The 16,919-nt window shown below is 39.5% G+C and overlaps 1 long non-coding RNA gene across 1 annotated transcript in view; it reads left to right on the forward strand.

Moving 5' to 3' along the window:
* Nucleotides 1–16,095, forward strand: part of LOC137495558 (uncharacterized) — a 320,840-nt gene extending 304,745 nt beyond the window's left edge. Inside the window, exons 4-5 of the long non-coding RNA XR_012406725.1 lie at nt 2,704–3,451; nt 12,884–16,095. This is a non-coding gene — a long non-coding RNA (uncharacterized lncRNA). The remainder of the gene's footprint in view (nt 1–2,703; nt 3,452–12,883) is intronic.
* The last annotated feature ends 824 nt before the right edge of the window (nt 16,096–16,919 follow it).

The raw sequence follows: 16,919 nt of genomic DNA on the forward strand, positions 1-16,919 counted from the left end.
GGTCTCACGCAATCACTTGATGCAATTTTGCAAGTCAAACTTCACCAAGCTTGAACTTAAGAACGCAGTGAAACTTGTCACACAAGCTTGCGCTTCCGGTTTTCCACAGCCACGTGTATGCTTTCAGCTACGGTCACACTGCACTTTTCTCCACATAGACTTGCATTCATACACACGCAAATGCATCAGAACAGAAACGCAAGTTCGCACGTTAAGTTTCTCAGCAGTTCACTGTGTTGCAAAGTTCTTGTGAACTCTGAGCTGCGAAATTGCCTCACTTGACTGCGTGAGATCAATCGAGGATGAAAACATGACCTCTCTGGACAGAAATGTAAAACATAGTCCAATCACTCGCTTTTTAAAATGTCTAATCATCTGTTCAATCCCGCCCCTTTTTGCAGAGCTGTACGACAGAACTTCACACACACAAACTCTACTGTGACTGCAGCTTTACCTGAAGGTTTCAACAAGCCTAAAAGACTCATTTAGATCAGGTGTGTTTAATTATAGAGTTTGACATGTGTGGTCTACAGAGGCAACAGTGAAATGTTTTGTTTTTATTTATGAAGAAAATAACCCATAAGGGAAGAAGCCTGCTTTTTTGCTTGTGTTTGCAAAACTTTTCACCTGACTGCTTTATGATTTTAAGATTATTTTGAGATTGTTCAGATTTCCTCCGTCATTTTTCATATGTACAGATGTTTGTTTGAATGCATTTTACATTGATAATGGTGGGCCGCAATGTCAAGCAATAATAAACTATATGCGCCGATTATACTTGCAGTGTGTGCTGCGCTGGTTTGAGGGGGTGGTGTTAGGGGTTGTTTGGCAATGACTAACTAGCATTAAACAGATAACTGAACTGAGGGGGACTTTGACAGGGTAAAAAGCGTATTTATTGGCTGGGCCAGTTGGCATTTATGTGAAGAGTTTGCATGTTCTCCCTGTGTTGGCACAAGTTGCCTTTGCCAGTACTGGCTTGCGGCTGGAAGGGCATCTGCTGCATAAATATGCTGGAATAGTTGGTGGTTCATTCCACTGTGGCGACCCCTAATTAATAAGAGACTAAGCCAAAGAAAAATGAATGAATGAATCTGTGGCTCCATAAATAGTTTATTATTTTATATACATAATCCAAATGCATTGTACTTTTTAATTGTGGCTCATGTATCCAAACAGTATTTCAGAAGATGGCCATTAAATATGTATTTGTGTTGGTTTTTAAATGCAGTAGTTGAGTGTAATGGTATTGTGAACAGTACAGCACATATACTGTATGAAGACAAATGTTCTCTGTTCATACAGGAATAAAAGGAATACAATAAACCCTGTTATTTTAGTTTACAGCATAAAAACAGCTCCACATAACTTCTGAAGACTGTGTTTTAGAGTTAGCTGTGGATAAATGAATCAATATATTGATTTTGGCCCAGGCGCTGACTTGTGGTGTGACACTGCATTGTTATGTGGCAGTGGATACAGTATGCTGTAAAGATACTGGATGGTCACACATTGACCTGAATGCATGAAACGAGATATTATATGGTTAATGTAAAGTAATGGGGGATTCTCTTTAATAATCAAGTCAACAGCACACAGACTCTAACATTATAAACAAAATAACTGTCTAATGTTCATTTCTTATCTCTGTATTTGATTAGTAAATTTGTTTTAAAAGGGGACCATCCGCCATTCAGATTCTGCAAAGCGTCTCGCTAAAACTTCACCACTAAAACTTCACCATTACAGAAAAATGTGTGTGTATTAGCCTTCTGTTCAATTAGCAAATCCCTCTTTCCCAAGGCTGATGCTTTAGGAATAAGCTAAAAGCCTTTTACTTCCCTCGCTGAAGACTCTCATGCATATGCTGAAGTATTTTAACAGTAGATTAATGTGGCGACACTGAGAGGACCTTGGAGTTGGGCATTCATGTGCTTATATATATGTATATAAGCAGAGGTCAGACCTACCGTTATAAATATTTTGTCAACTAATTTTAGGGCACTTGGCAAGAAAAAATACTGGAAAGCAATAGAAATAGAGTCACTTAGCCAATACAACTGTGCTCTCCATACAATAGAATAGAATAGAATAGAATAGAATAGAATAGAATAGAATAGAATCATGTGTTATAAATTTGTGTTCGTATATGATGAAGCTACGGTTCAAATACCAACCTAATTATAAAAGTATGTTTTATAACATTTTAGTAGTTTAATGGTATTGTGGAAATTTGTGATTAAATACTGTTATTTTATATACAGTTGAAGTTATAATTATTAGCCCCCCTGAATTATTAGCCTCCCTGTTTATTTTTTCCCCAATTTCTGTTTAACGGAGAGATTTTTTTCAACACATTTCTAAACATAATAGTTTTAATAACTTATTTCTAAAAACTGATTTCTTTTATCTTTGCCATGATGACAGTAAATAATGTTTGACTATATATATTTTTAAGACACTTCTATACAGCTTAAAGTGACATTTAAAGGCTTAACTAGGTTAATTAGGTTAACTAGGCAGCTTGGGGAAATTAGGCAAGTTATTGTATAATGATAGTTTGTTCTGTAGAATATCGAAAGCAGGTAAGTGATAGTCTTTGCAGATGAGCAGATGGAATGATGTTTAAGATGTAAACAAGGAGCTTCAGTCAAGCATCGAGCATAAAGTCATTTCCCTTAATCATAGCTTGTTCATCCACAGGTTTGGGAGAAACGTCCACAGGAGACACATTGCCTGGAAAGGGGAAACATCCACGGAAGAAGACGAGTCCTGGAGAAGGTAAAGTAAACCATCTGACATCTCTTCCAGCCACTGACTGACTGGAATCGCTGGGGTTATATGGGGATCTGGTGATTGCTGGTGCAGGTGTGTCCTGTTAGTACTCAGGTGAATGTGCTCGGGCGTGATGAGAGGATGGTAGCTATCATTGGTGCCCAGGGAATGTGATGGTGAGAGAGAATGGTAAATGGAGCAGCAGGAACGAGCCAGGGATGTGACAATAGCGTTTATTTTAGAGATGAAAGGAAGCCAGACGTACCTCTGGGTAAATATTCTGCTCTCCATAATGTAGACTGGGGTACAAATCCATAATGAGGCTGTTTTGATTTTAAGGGTCAGTGTTTGGGACAGCCACATTTCAATTTAAGTTACCCAATAAATAGATCTAAAACATATAAGTATTTAAAATATTATTGTAGGTTTCAAATGATAGTAGAATGGTTTTAGTAAACATCTAATCTCTGAATTTTGAATTATTATTTTTTTAATGTAGGACAGCAGTTTGCACACAAAATAATTAAATTTCTATTACTATTTAAATAAAGTATTACATTTTTTAAAAAACATTTAACAATATACTAGGCGACACAATAGCTAGGTGTTTAGCACTATCACCTCACAGCAAGAAGGTCGCTGTCCCAACTGGGTCAGTTGGCATTTCTGTGTGTATGTAGCGCCCCCTGCCCTCTTAGGCTTTGTCCTGACCTAAGCTCTATAGGGTGGAGCACCGGATTCCTACAGTTTAGCCTCTCGACTAATATTTCACTCCCCCTAATCAGATACCACTATTAGAGATCTTCAATGAATAAGTAAGCAAAACAAATTAAGTTATAAACAAATAGAAATTTATTAATAAACAAAATAAAATAAAGATGAGTATAGAGGTATTTGTTATTTATAAAGGTGATATTTTAGGTATAAATATAATTATAATACTATTTATAATAAGATATGAATTATTAATACAACCTTATATCAATACACAATAGATAAAACACTAATTGCAAAGAGAAACGGTTATTAACCTTCAATAAACACACAGTATGAGTATCCAACAACTGGACCCCAATCACTTAAGCAATAAGCATTTTACACTTTTGTGACTTGATGCACTTTTTAGACGCTCCCTTACTAAAACTATATTCACCCTTGAATGATTTAGATTACTCACAATTATTTAGTGCATTCGTATCTCAGATTATAGAATCTCAAAGCAAATATTCTCTAAATATAAATGTAAAAATAACACCTTTTTCACTCTTTTTTGTAAACGTTAACAGCAATGAACACTTTTGCAACACTGAAATATTGAAAGTGGGCCCACTCTCACACACACACACACATATACAGTCTCACCCACCCTCGATGCAGGCCTGTTATGTTGCTCGGGTGCGTAGTGGCCTTTGAAACTGCAAAATGGCCTCTTCACTCTTAAAAGAGCAAAAAGAAAACACTGCAACTGTACCTGGCTTTCCTGCAGCCGTCACGATCGTCGTCCGTCCCGCGATCGATGTCCGTCCGTTCCGCGCGATGCCGTCTGTCCCGCGATCGATGTTCCCCACCGCGAACCGTCAGTCCGATGCAGCGTCAGCACACAGCATGAACACTCCCGCCGATGCGATGAATCTGTCCTCCTGAACGAGCTTCACTCTCTTAACAGTTCACTCGCTAAAACACTGCGTCAGTCTAGTGTAGCAGACAGCTAAAACACGAGGATATGATCTCACACGAGCGTCAATGTCTTCAGCTCGCAAACGGTCTCCATATACTCGCAATTATAACACTATATGCATACACTAAGGTTCTTAAACAGCTTTAGAACACTTTAAATCAATATAAACTGTATATAACTCACGATTTGAAGTTATAACACTCAAGTTTCTCTCAGAGACAAGCCTCTGCGGTCTCGTTTTCTCGATCTTCTCCTCAGCTCTCCCAATAAACCAATAATAGTTTATTCACCTATAAGAGAGGCGGGGACTAATTGGTATAGACCCAATCAGGTATTAACACACAAACTTGATAGCAAAAAGCACATTTTCACCCAAGTGCAAATCAACCAAACACTGAAATGTAGCGAACGAGTTACTTAAAGGGAAACATACCATATAAGTCCTATAATAGTATGCATACTAAAAATACACTTTCATAACAGAATAGTGGTCTGTTAATATTATCTGTCTATTAGATTACCATAATATGAAAAATATAATTATAACCTCTGTATATTTCTATGTAAAAAAATATATTATGCTCTGCTTTTAGGTGCAAGTGGGTTTAAGTAAGCTCTTTTTTAATAAGGGCTACATCCTCCCCCTTCTAAACTTCTCATGCCCTCATGAGACATTTAAAATTGAATCACTGTTCTGACAATAGGGCCAGGGGCTGTGGGGACACACTGGGAACACTGAGCCATGGGGTGACACCAAACTGTGTTGCAGCTCTTTCGGGTCTTTGACAAATCTTCAATGTGTACTACCATCCCTCGGTGAACCATGGTTAATGGTTTATCAGTGGGTCGGCCCAAATCATCATAACTCAGTTTTATCACTGGTTTCACTTCTCTTGTAGACTTACGACACACAGCAGGTTCAGACCCCGGTTTGGGAACATTTCTGTGGTCATTGTCTCCTACACCTTGATCATCCACAGCTTCAGCAGGCTGATTGAGAACCTCTCTCGCCTCCTCCTCCACTGTATCATTTCTCGCTTCACACTCTGAATTCAGTTCTGGACCATATTCAGCAGGTATAATTTCAGGTTCCAAAGTAATTTGAGGTGTTGGCAGAGTTCTCAGAGCAGGAATTAACTTTGGGTAGTAATAACAAAGGTCGTCATCCTCACTCTCAGATGTCTCATGGGTTTCACCTCTTACTTGTTCAACATTTTCAACTTTCTTTTCCTTTTGTACTCTTTTTCCTGATTGTGCTCTTGTTACAGGTGGCTGTGTTGAGGGATTCGAGTCATTCGCCTCACTGAATCTCACATTCTCTCCAACAGGTAACAAGTGGTCTCGATGCATTGTCCTTATTGCTCCCATTCCACGCTCAGGCCTCAGTTTATAGACCGGTAAGTCCTTAAACTTCTCCACAACCACATATGGTAAGGAATTCCATCTGTCCTGGAGTTTGTTCTTTCCTTTTACAGCAAGATTTCGAATGAGCACTCTGTCTCCTACAGTCAACAGTTGAGGTTTCACTCTTGTGTCATAGAGCTTCTTGTTTCTTTGATGAGCCTTCAACGAAGTCTCAGCAGCCAGCTGATATGCTTGTTGCAGTTCAGCTTTCATTTTCTCAACGTATTGCAGATGAGTCACTCCTTTCTCACCAGCAGGGGAAATGCCAAAACATATGTCTATGGGCAGACGAGCCTCTCTTCCAAAAAGCAACTGATAAGGGGAGTAGCCTGTAGCCTCGTTTTTTGTACAATTATAAGCGTGTACAAGCTGAGTGATGTGTTGACTCCACTTACTTTTTTGGGCTGGCTCCAGAGTACCTAGCATTGACAGAAGGGTACGGTTAAAGCGTTCTGGCTGTGGGTCACCTTGTGGGTGGTAAGGTGTTGTCCGTGATTTGCGGATCCCCAACATTCCCAGAAGTTCCTGTATCAACCGGCTTTCAAAGTCTCTTCCTTGATCGGAATGAATGCGTGAGGGCAACCCGTAATGAACGAAAAACTTTTCTACCAACACTTTGGCAACTGTCACAGCTCGCTGGTCTTTAGTAGGAAATGCTTGTGCATAGCGGGTGAAGTGGTCAGTTATTACTAGCACATTAGCAATACCCTTACTATCAGGCTCAAGGGACAAGAAGTCGATACAAACCAAGTCTAGTGGACCACTGCTGGTAATGTGGCTTAATGGGGCAGACTTTTGAGGTAAGGTCTTGCGTGTAATACAACGACCACAATTTTTGATGTATTGCTCAATGTCACTGGTCATACGTGGCCAGTAAAACCGATCCCTCAGTAACTCTGTGGTCTTCTCTACTCCTAGGTGACCAGAATCATCATGCAGAGACCGCAGCACTGTTAAATGGTATTTCTCTGGCAACACTAGTTGAACTTTTTCTTTTCCACTTTGGTTTTTGGTGACTCTGTACAACAGATTATTTCGAATGACAAGTTTGGGACCTTGGCGTTGCAGGAGAGTGAGAGTAGGATCAGAACCTTTTATAGGGGTGAGTGGCTTGTTTCGTGCAACGTCTTGTTTTACTTTGCCAATAACAGGATCCTGTTCTTGTGACAATTTTAGGTCAGCATGAGTCAACTGCTCTAGATGACAAACATCAAGCAACGCAGGACAAGAGTAAACAGCGGGGATGCTACCAGGTGAAACACCTAACTGGTCTATCAGTCTGGACTTTTCATCACTCCAAGACAAGTTGGACAACTGACAAATAGCTTTTACTCCAGACTGTGGAATTTCAGTCCAAGAGAAGGAAGTGGCAGGTTCCGCAGGATAACGGGAAAGCACGTCAGCATCAATGTTGCGTTTGCCTGGCTTATACTGCAGGCTGAAGTTATATGTTGCCAAGGCTGCTAGCCATCTATGACCAGTTGCATTCAACTTTGCACTTGTCAGTACGTAAGTTAGAGGATTGTTATCAGTTCTCACGACAAATGGAACTCCGTACAGGTAATCGTGAAACTTGTCTACAACAGCCCACTTTAATGCAAGGAACTCTAGCTGGTGTATGTGATATCTCTGTTCTGAAGCACTCAACTTTCTGCTAGCAAAAGCAACAGGTCGAAGTCCATCAGAGTGTTCTTGATTCAGCACAGCACCAATGCCGCTCAGACTTGCATCAATGTGGAGTACGTATGGTAGGGATGGATCAGCAAAGGCAAGTACAGGTGCCTGAGTTATACACTTGATTATCTCTTGAAAAGCTTGTTTACAGGCGTTGTCCCAACGCTCACCAAATTGATCAGTCTCCTTGAAGTACTTCTTTCCTTCCACCTTACACTTTCCTTTTGCAGGTGGGTAACCTTTCGTTAACTCTGTCAGAGGTCTTACAATGGAGGAGTAATTCTTAACGAAACGACGATAAAATCCACAAAATCCAAGGAAAGATCTTAAAGATTTCAGGTCAGTAGGCTCTTTCCACTGAGTCACCGCAGCAACTTTCTCGGGGTCTGGAGCTATTCCTGCAGCAGAAACAATGTGTCCCACATACTTGACTTTTGGCTGACAGAACTGGCACTTGTCGATAGACACTTTCAGCCCCCATTCCTCCAGTCGGTCGAGGACTTTCATCAATCGCTCCTCATGCTCTTCCAGTGTGCTTCCAAAGACAATGAGGTCATCCAGATAGACAATCACTTGTAATAGATGCATATCTCCAACCACTTTCTCCATTAATCTTTGAAACGTCGCTGGGGCCCCAGTGATTCCTTGTGGCATACGTTGAAACTGGTAGAACCCCAGTGGGCAAATAAATGCAGTTTTTTCTTTGTCTTCCTCAGACATCGCAATTTGGTAATAGCCGCTTCGCAAATCCAAAACTGAAAACCATTTGCTTCCCGCTAGGCAGTCTAATGCGTCATCAATGCGAGGGGTGACATATTGATCGGGTGTAGTGCGATTGTTTAGAGTCCGGTAATCAATGCACATTCTCACAGCACCACTCTTTTTTCGCACTATTACTATAGGCGATGCATATGGGCTTCTGGACTCCTCAATGATACCAGCAGCTAGAAGATCTTTCAGATGCCTTCTGACATCATCGATATCGGCTGGGGCAATGCGCCTTGAACGCTCTCTGAATGGGTGAGGATCATGCAGTCTAATTTGATGGGTGACTCCTTTAGCCAAGCCAACATCCCATTCCTGTGTCGAAAACACATTCTTTCGCTCAGCCAGCTTCAAGCGTAATCTTTTCTCCCAAGCTGTAGGTATGTTCGAATCACCAAAGTTAAACACGTCAGGATTAATCTGATCGTTAGACTCTGTAACTCCATGAGCAACAGTGACTGTATCTGTAGGGAATATTTGAGCAACTACAGTCCCTGGAGGAACTGAGAGTTCTTTGCTGGTCTCATTTTGAATCAAGATCCTGAAATTGTTTACATCTACTGCTGATGAAGAAAGAACGACAGGGGAAACAAGCAGTCCAGCAGGAAGGGAATCAACAGGAGAGGTTTCAATGAGAAAGATGTCTCTTCTCAAAGGTTTGTCAGACTCAATTTTGCATGAAGCATATTGCTCACCTTGTGATGGGACATTAAGCATACCTGGGCCTTTCCATCTCACTTGGCCCTCAGGTTGGTCGACAGCAAAAGATGTGGTGTCCAGGTGTGTTTGAATTCTGAGTGAGTGGGCACTGCGTGTGATATTAGTACCTTCACCATTTGTCATTCGCTGGAAGAAGCTAGCATTGGTTCCGATGATTAATGGAAACTGCTGTGGTCCTTTAGGGTCTGGACAGACTAAAGCAAGGATAGTGACTGTTTCTTCTGCACCAGTAAGAGCAACAGGGAATGTGACATCAACTACAATGTATCCTTTATAGGGATAATTGGATGAACTTAGGCCCCAGATGGATAGGCCAGAAAGAGGAAGTATGGGCACCTTTGACAGATGTTCAGAATACCAGGAGTCGAAAACAATAGTGACTTGAGACCCGCTATCCCAAAGAGCATAGCATGGATGTCCTCCTACCTTCACTACAATGGTAGACGCTGGTCCAACTAAACCCTTGGGAAGACCCTTTGGCTCACAGCTGTGTATCTGGCTCTTTTTTGAAAAACAAGCTCTATCTTCAGCATGGCTGTTCGGATCACTCTTTGTTCCTTTAGCCCTTTTTAAGGAATGTACTAGCTTGTTGATAACAAGAGTGGCATTTTCAGGGGCTTTACATTTAGTTGAGATGTGTCCCTCTTCACCACATCGGTAACAAAAGTAGTCAGCTTTGGGTTTTGAAAGCTGGTGTCGCGATGAACTTGAAACAGGGGTTTGTGGTAACTGGGCATGGCTTGTTGAATTACTTTGACCAACACTCATTATAGCTAACTGTTGTTGTAACTGCTGTACTTGTTTTTTCAACACCTGAACCTCAGTCTCTTTGACTACTTCCTTTGAGTCTGTGGGGCTTAATTGGCGTGATTTCACTCTGTTCTCGATCATCATGGATGAAGCAATATTTGAACGATCAGTTTTTATCTGAGCCCTCAATTCTTGAATTTCTGCTTTAAGTTCATGTACAACAGTGGGACAAATGCTTTCTTCCTGCAAGTGTATGGGCTTTGCATTAGCAGTTATCTTGCGTCGAGTGGCTTCTATCTCCTCAGCCTCACGAACCTCATTTAACAGACTCAGGAAAGTTGGTGGATTTTCTTTCCGCTCCCTTAATCGCAACTGCAACAGCATCATGTCAGATTCAACAGCTCCTCGAATCAATTGCTCTACTCTAGCCTTATCAGCATTCGCAGAAGTCAGTCCCCCTTTTTGGATGACTTTAGTCAGTGATTTCTCCATTCTTCTCAGAAAAGCAGAAAGTGACTCACCAGGACACTGTCTAAGAAGCCGAAAAGCAAAGTATAAGTCTTCTCCAGACTCAGAAGATCCAAAAGTACTTTCCAGAGCTTCCACATATTTCACCGCTTCAGCATCAGGACATGACATACGGACAGCTTTAATGATTTCCAGGGCTGGTCCCTTTAAACTTTCCACAATTCTTCTCCGTTTCTCCTTTTCAGAGCACTCACATTCAGATATCATCAACTTAGCTTGTTCAATCCAGTGATCCATTGTTTCTTCTCCTACAGGGGTTGGAACAATACCAGAGAAAGTACGTAAACGACGGTAGGCACTTCCATCACTCGATGGTCTTACTGTTTTTTCAAGAATTTCACCCACTGCACGAATTATTGACTCAGGTGAACTGGGATTTGCACTCTGTGGAGAAAATAGAGCATGTACATCAGTCATAGACTTGCCTTCATCCTTCAGAAACTTGGAGAGCTTGTCAGCAAACTCTGCTGGAGCAACATGAGCTGATTCTCTTTCCGTAGCTAAGATAATCATCCAGGCTTCCTCACCATCTGTAGGATGCAATTCCTCAGGGCAATTAGTGGGATCTACAACTTCTCTGCATTCACACAGCACTAACAGAGTTGTCGGAGTGGCTCCACCTTTTGAGTCTCGAACCCGTACTCGTCCAAAGAGCTTCACACTCTCGGCCACTTTTTCAATGCAAGCAGTCTCAGTGTTTTGTGGTACTCCTGTCAGCAACAACGCATGAGCTGGGTCGATTACTGCTTCTCTGCACCACTCAAGAAGTTCACTCTGCAGTTGTGGGTCACTTCTGAAAGACATTTCTCAATAATAATCAGTTAGTTACAGGATGGTGTCAGTTTTTCCTCTTCAGTGTTCTTAACGTGTATTAAGGTGTTTAATTTACTCTTCTTAGTGTATCAGGAAAAGGTGAGAGTGTATCCCGGACGAGCCCCCAATTTGTGTAGCGCCCCCTGCCCTCTTAGGCTTTGTCCTGACCTAAGCTCTATAGGGTGGAGCACCGGATTCCTACAGTTTAGCCTCTCGACTAATATTTCACTCCCCCTAATCAGATACCACTATTAGAGATCTTCAATGAATAAGTAAGCAAAACAAATTAAGTTATAAACAAATAGAAATTTATTAATAAACAAAATAAAATAAAGATGAGTATAGAGGTATTTGTTATTTATAAAGGTGATATTTTAGGTATAAATATAATTATAATACTATTTATAATAAGATATGAATTATTAATACAACCTTATATCAATACACAATAGATAAAACACTAATTGCAAAGAGAAACGGTTATTAACCTTCAATAAACACACAGTATGAGTATCCAACAACTGGACCCCAATCACTTAAGCAATAAGCATTTTACACTTTTGTGACTTGATGCACTTTTTAGACGCTCCCTTACTAAAACTATATTCACCCTTGAATGATTTAGATTACTCACAATTATTTAGTGCATTCGTATCTCAGATTATAGAATCTCAAAGCAAATATTCTCTAAATATAAATGTAAAAATAACACCTTTTTCACTCTTTTTTGTAAACGTTAACAGCAATGAACACTTTTGCAACACTGAAATATTGAAAGTGGGCCCACTCTCACACACACACACACATATACAGTCTCACCCACCCTCGATGCAGGCCTGTTATGTTGCTCGGGTGCGTAGTGGCCTTTGAAACTGCAAAATGGCCTCTTCACTCTTAAAAGAGCAAAAAGAAAACACTGCAACTGTACCTGGCTTTCCTGCAGCCGTCACGATCGTCGTCCGTCCCGCGATCGATGTCCGTCCGTTCCGCGCGATGCCGTCTGTCCCGCGATCGATGTTCCCCACCGCGAACCGTCAGTCCGATGCAGCGTCAGCACACAGCATGAACACTCCCGCCGATGCGATGAATCTGTCCTCCTGAACGAGCTTCACTCTCTTAACAGTTCACTCGCTAAAACACTGCGTCAGTCTAGTGTAGCAGACAGCTAAAACACGAGGATATGATCTCACACGAGCGTCAATGTCTTCAGCTCGCAAACGGTCTCCATATACTCGCAATTATAACACTATATGCATACACTAAGGTTCTTAAACAGCTTTAGAACACTTTAAATCAATATAAACTGTATATAACTCACGATTTGAAGTTATAACACTCAAGTTTCTCTCAGAGACAAGCCTCTGCGGTCTCGTTTTCTCTATCTTCTCCTCAGCTCTCCCAATAAACCAATAATAGTTTATTCACCTATAAGAGAGGCGGGGACTAATTGGTATAGACCCAATCAGGTATTAACACACAAACTTGATAGCAAAAAGCACATTTTCACCCAAGTGCAAATCAACCAAACACTGAAATGTAGCGAACGAGTTACTTAAAGGGAAACATACCATATAAGTCCTATAATAGTATGCATACTAAAAATACACTTTCATAACAGAATAGTGGTCTGTTAATATTATCTGTCTATTAGATTACCATAATATGAAAAATATAATTATAACCTCTGTATATTTCTATGTAAAAAAATATATTATGCTCTGCTTTTAGGTGCAAGTGGGTTTAGGTAAGCTCTTTTTTAATAAGGGCTACATGTAGTTTGCATGTTCTCCCCGTGTTGTTGTGGGTTTCCTCTGGGTGCTCCGGTTTCCCCTACTGTCCAAAGGCATGTGCTATAGGTGAATTGAATAAACTAAATTGTCTGTAGTGTATGTGTGTGAATGCAAGAGTGTATGGGTGTTTTTCAGTGTTAAGTTGCAGCTGGAAGGGCATCCTCTGCATAAAACACATGCTGGACAAGTTGGTGGTTCATTACGCTGTGGTGACCCAAGATGAATAAAGGGACTAATCCAAAAGAAAATGAATGAATGAAGGTTTCTATCAAAATATCAAGCAGCTAAAACCTGTTGTCTCACAGATTTATTTTTCTTGAACAACCAGCCATTTTGAGAGACTTGAAGAAGATCATGACAGTATGAACTTGTAATATGTAATATTACAGTTTTAAAATATCTGACGTCCACCTTTTTATGGCTGCTAATCTGCTTAAACCATTATTGTCTAATTTTACTTTAAATTGGACTAAGCAGACTTTTGAAAAATCAGCAAATCGCAGGTTATCTAACTGTAAATGTGTATTGGATGGCTCACCCAAAAAAAGCTTTGTCTTTATCACAAAGCATGTCTGCGATGTTGCCTTAGAGGTCTGGCTAAAATGAAACGCCTCAGAGAGAAGCATAGCTGTTCTGCCATTCGTTTGAACCTGCTAACATTCCTGACTCCAATCCATAAAATAGGAGAAGTAGTTCTTACAGTATCATCATCAACATTGATGACCCTCTGTTCCCCTTTCAGCATCTACTTCAGAAAAAAAAACACGTCCAACAATGCTAGAGAAAACCCTCCTGTGATTAATGTCTGATGATGTTAGAGTACAGTTGAATTGTTTTATAGTGCTACAATACGCTTTGACGTCAACCAAGTCACCAAGAGTTGAAGTGCTCGGGCAGAGTTGTATAATGATATTTTAAGGTTGGCGATGCTTGGGAATTCATGGCTTTAATGGGCTTATATGTTCAGCAGGAAGCTTTTAAAAAGTAAAAATATTTCTTCAATCCAAAGGGGAAAATGGCCCAGTCACTTCAAAAGCCACCAACTCGATAAATCAAAACTGAATCCCTTTTATATTAACATACACATACAGTTGAAGTCAGAATTTTAGCCCTCCTGAATTATTAGCTATTTGTATATTTTGTTCCGCATGAATTAGCATGTAGTTAGCATGGTTTTAACATGAATCAGCATGTTTCTAGCATGAATTAGCATGTTTCAAGCATTAATTAGCATGTAACTAGCATAATTTTGACATATTGCTATCATGATTTTAACATGAATCAGCATGTTTCTAGCATGTTGTTAGCATGAATCAGCATGTAACTAGCATGATTTTAGTATTGTTGCTATCATAATTTTAATGTGGATCAGCATGTTTCTAGCATGAATTAGCATGTTGTTAGCATGAATCAGCATGTAACTAGCATGATTTTAGTATTGTTGCTATCATGATTTTAATGTGGATCAGCATGTTTCTAGCATGAATTCATGATAATCTAATAAGATTATCATGATATTAGCAAGTTAGAATTATTCGCATGTTTCTAACATTGATTAGCACAATGTTATCATGATTCTAGCCTTGTCATCTAACATGAATTAGCATGTTGTTATGTTTATAACATGTACTAGCATGTTGCGGACATGTTTCTAGCATGAATTAGCATGTAACCAGCATGATTTTAACATTTTGCTATCGTGATTTTAACATAAATCAGCATGTTTCTATGATGAATCAGCATGGTTCTAGCATTAATTAGCATGTAACTAGCATAATTTTAACATATTGCTATCATGATTTTAACATGAAACGGCATGTTTCTAGAATGAATTAGCATGTAACTAACATGATTTTAGCATGTTGCTATTATAATTTTAAAATGAGTTAGCATGTTTCTAGCATGAATTAACATGTTTCTAGTATTAATTAGCATGTTACTAGCATGATTTTAATATGAATCAACATGTTTCTACCATAAATTAGCATGTTTCGAGCATTAATTAGCATGTAACTAGCATGATTTTGACATATTGCTACAGTAGCATGATTTTAACATGAATCAGCATGTTTCAAGCATGTTTCTAACATGAATTAGCATGTTTCTAGAATGAATTAGCATGTAACTAGCATGATTTTAACATGTTGCTGTTATATTTTTTCTAACATGAATTAATTAATGAATGTTGTTAGCATGAAATAGCATGTAACTAGCATGGGTTTAGACTGTTGGTATAACTAGCATGTCACTAGCAAGTTGCTAACATATTTCTAGCAAGATTATCATGTCAGCAGCTTATTAGAATTTTTAGCATATGTTTCTAACATTGATTAGTACAATTCGATTATGCGACAAAACGCTTGATGCCATGGTCTTTAGCCTCCTTGTTGGTGCAACCCACTCCCCCATGCGGAAGGTCGCCGGTTCGATCGGGGTTACATTAGCATATTGCTATCATGATTCTATCATAGGTTAGCATGTTTCTAACATGAAGTAGCATGTTGTTAGCATGATTCCAACATGAACCAGCATGCTGTTAACATGTTTTTAACACGAATTAGCATTTTGCTAGCAATTTTCTAGCATGATTTTAGCATGTTGCTAAATATGATTTTAACATGTATCAGCATGCTTCTACGTAATTTAGCATGTTAGCATGAATTACCATGGGCTGGCATGACTACCATGACATTAGCATATTTCTAGCAAGATTACCATGTCAGTAGCATGTTAGAAGTATTAGCATGTGTTAAAACAGCTAGTCACAGTCTATGGGACATTTGCTAGAGTGTTGAAAGTTGTTGTTAGGGCGTGGCTAATAAGTTTAAAGGTAATCAGTGATTGACTACTTACTAGACTTAAATTAGGCCAAACTCTAGTCTGTAGGACATTGTGATGCAGAGTTATGAGCTAAAAAGTTTGATCTAACTTGATTAAGTCAATGACAGTTTTTTTTTTTTGCAATGGAAGTCTGTAGGACAGTTGCTAGGGTGCTGAAATTGGTTGCTATGGGGTGGCTAGGAAGTTAAAAGGTCAACAGTTATTGGCTGCTGCCTGCTGGCTAGACTGAGTTAAATGAGGCCATTGGTAGGTCTGTAAATCTAGCCAAAATAACACAAATAAGACTTTCTCCAGAAGAAAAAATATTATGGGAAATACTGTGAAAATTTATTGCTCTGCTAAACATAATTTAGGAAATTTAGGAATTTGTAAAAAAAAAAAAAAAAAAAAAAAAAAAAAAATTCAAAGGAGGGTGAATACTTTTGACTTTAACTCTATACGCTACAGTCAAACTATAAAAGCACACAAAGAGCCTTTGATAGTCTAAATACGAGGTAGTGTTTACCATTTAAGCCCAACAATCTCCTCTATAATGCCACTCTGAAACAGTGATCGCCTCGAGTCTTTGCGGGTCACTCTGAGAAAGAAAAAGTCACACTTTAAAAGCTCATCTACTGTTGTGCTGCACATTACATCAAGGACATCCATTCATTCTACTCACTCTTGAAAGCCGCTCGCTTTAATTCAAATCAGACGTGTGCTTGAATGTACAGAGCTAAAACCGGTTTTGAGACCTGTCATCGAGCCCGACCTTTGCCCTCACGTGTACAAATCACATTTTCCCCAACAAGTAACCCAATTAACCCCCAGCCAGAGACATGCTTTTCATATTTGCCAAAGGAATTAAGAAGCAATTGTACATGAAAGCCACACAGGCTTGAATCGAGTCATATAGACCTTGTGTATATGCGGGGAAAAAAGTCACGGTGGCTTTGAATGCTTTTGTGCTAAAAAACACATTTAGCAGCCTTCAACCATGACTCGGCTTTCATCCTGAAAATGCGTTTCCTCTGGGTTTTGTTTATGGGACTATATTCCTGTTGCGTATAATCCAAATATGGTGACACTTCCTTTAAAAAATAGACTATGTTTCATATATTTCTGAGGATAATTTTGATACAATTACTCTAGGGGTTCATGAAGATAGGATCTCTTTTGAAGGGAAATGTGAAAAATATCAT

Source organism: Danio rerio, chromosome 5 (genome assembly GCF_049306965.1).
Source record: "Danio rerio strain Tuebingen ecotype United States chromosome 5, GRCz12tu, whole genome shotgun sequence".
NCBI classification, from domain to species: domain Eukaryota; kingdom Metazoa; phylum Chordata; class Actinopteri; order Cypriniformes; family Danionidae; genus Danio; species Danio rerio.